The sequence below is a fragment of the Oreochromis aureus genome, linkage group 19 (assembly GCF_013358895.1).
Source record: "Oreochromis aureus strain Israel breed Guangdong linkage group 19, ZZ_aureus, whole genome shotgun sequence".
NCBI lineage: Eukaryota > Metazoa > Chordata > Actinopteri > Cichliformes > Cichlidae > Oreochromis > Oreochromis aureus.
The window spans coordinates 325,501-330,790 of NC_052960.1; the positions used below are offsets into that span (position 1 = coordinate 325,501).

Here is a 5,290-nt window from a genome sequence, read left to right on the forward strand (position 1 = left end):
GGCCTCCAAGGCATAAACTTTGGACTTATAACCGTCATATAAGTCCTCACAGCGCACCAAGCATGGAGAAAACTCAACCTCAGTGCTTCAAAATTCTCACACAAGACTCAAAAACTGTTTCTGTCATTTATCTGCCCAAGGACTTCATCAAATGGACCTCGCTTGGTCCAGTAATCTTCAGCACATGTATATCACTTAAAGTTATCGTACTTAAATCAGACTACTGATCCAGCCACATCAGCCTTTTGTGAGGTCTGTTTAAAGTAGACTTAAAATGAACTGCAGGTTCCTGAGAGGTGGACTGTGAGCACAGAAACACATGTTCATACATACAGCTGCAGCAAGCTTACATTAATTTTAAATAGATGTGTTACTCTGATGTCTGTCTCTCTGTTAGTCCTCTGACAGACTGGTACCTGTCCAGGTGTGCTCTACCTATGACTACTGGGACAGGCTCTAATAGAAAGTTTCTATTATTCTCATTTAAAGTATTTAAGTGCTTATGCATATGCTTAGTTGTGACACTGTTATAGACTGTTCAGTGAAAGTTTCTAAAACTAGATGAACTTACTTCAGCATCAGCAGTTTGAGAAAACAACTCCCTTTACAGGTGCTGATAAGGCCAAGGGCACAAAACAGCTTAACCATTGATCCGTTAGGTTTCATAGCGAGACGCGTGAAGTGTGGTATGATCAGTTTGTAACTTCCTCCCTCTTTCTTGGAATGCAAAGAGGAGTGGGAGCACCACTTCTGTGGCAGAGCTGACATGACTGTGAACTTAGATGTTTGATGTGTGTTGGCTCTCCTGCATGCAGTAATAAATAGCTTGATCACAGCAGATTTTATTTACAAAATTCCACGACACGCCCCCCCCCCCACCCACCCTCCCACTGTGAACCTGAATTGAATATTCAGAAGAAAATGAATGGATAGACTGACATTTGTTTAAATACTTCTAGAAATCTGAGCTGTTGGTGTGGTAATAATATTAGAGCTGGCAATCTTTCTTACTGAATCTCTACTGTGAGTCATGTTACCTGAGATTAATTCTGTTTACCTGACAGCTTGGAGAAATGTACTGTGTGAAGTATGTAAATGAAATCAGATCTTAACTGCTTACATTTAAGGAACCTGGTCATATTTAATTGTAATATGAACCAATGATTTTCTGATTGCTGATTCTAAGAGAGTCTTTGTGGAAATCCTGTTTGGCTTTTTGTCATTTTAATTCTCTTTTCCGTTTGCCAGAACAGTTCGCCACAGTCGCTGTCCACATGGATCAGTGGGACCAAGAAGCACTCTGCTAATGTGGGACTCTGACCAGCAACATCCAGCAAGACCCAGGCAGCGTTTTCTATCTCCCAGCTGGAGTTTTTTGTTTGTCTGTGATTGGAGAGTCAGATTTTTGTTGAAGCTGGAGGAACAGCCTCACATTTGCAGAGGTAAGTCAGTTTGTAGAGATCCCTCCCACCCTGGCTTTTATGTGGCAGATTTCATATCTGAAACAGTAATATTTCAGTGACTGCTGCTTATACCACAGGTTAATACACTCTACTGATCCCCAATGGGAGAATCTTCACCTCTGCCAACAAAGAAGCCTGGTGGATATTTGTTTACAGTCTGATGATGGGACCTCATGCTCTGCATGTTCAAAGTTTTTCTCTTGCTTATTATTGATACACAGTAATGTGAAGCATGTTCATATCTAGTATAACTGGACCAACCTGGTGCTCTTCATTTATGGAGGCTGTTGAGTCTGAATGTTGGATGTTGTGTGTCTCGTGTTCTCTGGGCTTTGTTGTCCTCAGTCTTTTTGCAGGATCAGAAAACAAAACCAGGAGACCATAAATGTTTCTTCTCCAATTGGATGATGATAAGACTGTGACACGGGATGCCACCTTTAGTCTTGTGATGAAGCAAAGCTCAGGAAGAAGTGTGAATAAATGGTACCCACATGTGTGCTGCTGAGAAGGATGTACAGGGGCACCTGCAGCCAAATCCAAGCCTCCTCAGGTTAGTTGTAGTTGCAGAATGCTTTCGGACTGAGACAGCTGAGGCATCAAATGTTTGATTAAAGCGATGAAAAAGAGAAGTTTCTTCCCTATAATTATCATTTTTTAAAATCTGTAGCAACTTCAGGTCTGTCAGCGTGCTGAGGTCACAGAAACAAGAAAAGCAGCTTCAGACTTCAGAGTGTTGTTTACAGTTTTCTGTCATCATGATCTCCCCTGAAGTTTATCACTATTATACAAGCAGTAAGTCCACAATATTGTAATGATGATTCTGACTTTGGTCATGGTTGCATAATATTTTAATAATATACAATTATTTTTTGTAATTCATATTTTTTATGTTAATCAAACATTTACTTTGTGAAATTTGTATTTGAGAATGAAGAATGTGACAATATATTTTGGTTCAATATTTAATTCATTCAGATGCAATTGTTAAATGAAAGAAAAAGAAAAATATATTCTAATTTAGCAAACTAATTTATCAAATATATATATATTACTTTTAATACATTAATTTCACACCTGTATTGACAATACTATATTGTATTCATACAGAATCAGTTTGGTATCATTGTTTGTCTGATTGCTGAAACTAAGAGCTAGTTTTGATCTAAAGTATCCAAAGTTGAGCTCTAATGTTTCTTCACCCCTGTGTGTGTGATATGTGATTTCCTACATGCTAACAGAGCAGAGCGGCAGTTTGTGCTCACAGATGGTGACGGTGTGGAGAGACAGTGGTGTTTCCTCAGAAGAACTAGCAGAGTCACAAAGGGCACGAGTCCATCTCACCACCTTGACTTGCTGACTGATGCTCGTCTGCACTGCACAGAGGAAATCAATTAACCGAGGTTTGTCCAGTGCAGTGTTATGAAATGTATATTTGTTTTATGCTTACAGATATGTTTTTCTTGACAGAGGCTCTGCAGAGGTTAGACAAAGCAGAGAAAATATGCTTTTACATTTTACTGTGATTTACTGGGATATTTGTTGCCTGATGTTTAGCAGGAATGGAGAAATGGAATCAAAGGGAGAAGTTTTTGATGTTTTTGTAATGATGTAAGTAAACCTTCAATATTATTTATTTGCTTGGTTATATTAGGAGTGTTTCTGAGTGAGGGAGAGAGGAGTCATATCATCCAGGTAAAGTGACGTGGATCAGTGGATACACTTGTCTCCCCTTTAAAGGAGACACTCTTAGAGAGAGACGATCCGAGTCATCCTTAAATGTTAGTGCTTTCAAATACACAAACATTTTTAAAGGACAAAAACGAACATCCGACTTTGACTGTAATACAATTAAATCTTTGCATGTGTGTTTTCAAACTCTCAGATGGGCAGGATATCACTATTGGACTGTCTAACCTGCCGGAGCAGCAATGAATGACCACCACACATGAGCATGTTCCTGCAACATTTAGCAGCTCTGCTTTTGGTAAGTAGAGTTACCTAACTACAGTAACTCTAAACACATGCCATCCATTTCTAACGGCCTGGTTACTTCCTGTCAGTTATTTTAGAAACCATGTGGTCACCTGACCTAACACTGTTTCTTCTTCTTCCCCTTAATGTTGAAGTGTCAAATGTCAACCAGCTGGAGAGGAAACTACACCAGTGTACTGGGATGTTTCACCAACACGTGCCAGATGCTGTTCCTTCATGGTGACATCACCAGAGACAGCCCCGCCCACCTCAGGACCTCGCCATTGATCATGATGATTATAATGATGACAGCGAGCGGAACTAAGACTGTAAAAATCCATGACCAGAATGTTTAGATGCTTTCTAATTATTAATGAATACTGAGAGCCTCTTTCTGTGTTTTGTCTGTTTGTTTGTTTTTACCTCATTTGTTACTAACAAAGTTCACCAAACTCACACAGTTTACATTCTGTATGTTTCCATCTTTACCAGCCACACTCTTAACTGCAATTAAGCAAATAATCCTTAGAAATCGTCGTTTTTCTCTTTTGTAATTGATGATAATTCAGTGAATATACTGCACTGCTTACTTTTGTTTCGTCTCACATTGCTTTAAGTTTTTCAGTGTTCAGTTATTTTTTACTGCTGTTTGAATTCTCTGTATGTTTGACCCTGTAGACTGTTTAATGGACTGCTTGTCTTCCTGTTTGTAACCGCCGCCTGTTTTTGACTAAAGATTTGGATTTCTGACTATAACACAGCCTCTGCGTGTCCTCCTCCTCTGTGAATGTGTTGCATGTGTCACAGATTCATTTATTAACAGCTTTCCCACAGTCAGTTGCATCAGCATTCATTCACAGCACATTTCAGAAGGATTCAGATTAATACAGTGATCTTATAGTCAGAATTATCCTGACAGACTCCCACTGTAAATTATCTTTCATCAGGTCAATTTTAAAGTTCAGTATTTCAAAGTAGGAGTTATGAAGAATCATACTGGCATTAGGACTGTAACAATATGTACTTACAAAGTCAAAGTTTTTTAATTATGCTAGAATATTGGAAGACAATCAACTTTTAGTGTTTTCTGCATATTAATTATACTGACACAGAGACGGTGACCCTAACTGTACAGAAGCACTAAACAACTGACAATCTAACAAACATTATTGGCCTGAGCCGTCATGCACAGTGAGTCTGATCCTGTGCTGTGAGAGTCTGATAAGCATGTTTCTGGTCAGTTTGGAAGAAATAACATCACAATGTTGATCTTTTTTTCAATATTCCTTTTACAACATAAACTGTGATCAAAGCTACTTATGTTCACAGCATGTAATAATACTGACAGTCCAGGGCATTGTGGTCTGTTGAGCTAGGGTTAGGGTTAGCAATTCAGACATATGTAATCAATATTACTCTTGCTGGAACAAATGTCTAGGAATTTGTATTATAATTCATGAAATATTCATATTCAGTATCAGTCATTTTAGATTATAACCACGTATCCACCCAGGCTCATGGTGGGGCAGGGCTCTGTCCTGGGATGCTTGAGTGAAAGGTTATGTACACCCTGACCAGGTATCCAGTCTGTCACAGTTGTTTTCAATATTTGGTTCAAAAATATGAGTGAAAACAAAAATCCAACTAGGATTCTTGCATATGATGGATGAAGTCTGTCTTTGACTGTATTGTCCAGCTGATCCATCAAACCCCCAGCAGGTGAACCTTATTCATGACATAACACAGTAACAATGTAAAAAATTAAACAGCAACAGTCTAAATGTAAAGTGCATTCTAAACTCCTCTTCAATAAATTATATGGATGTGCAGTGAGTCATTCAGGACTGTAAAACGTG

General features: G+C 38.7%; 1 long non-coding RNA gene across 1 annotated transcript; it reads left to right on the plus strand.

Annotated features, from left to right (window-relative positions):
- Positions 1-1,833: 1,833 nt before the first annotated feature.
- On the plus strand, positions 1,834-2,852 carry LOC120434746. Its single transcript, XR_005609318.1, has 3 exons — positions 1,834-2,013; positions 2,131-2,255; positions 2,702-2,852. It is a non-coding gene; the product is annotated as an uncharacterized LOC120434746 (long non-coding RNA).
- Positions 2,853-5,290: the final 2,438 nt, after the last annotated feature.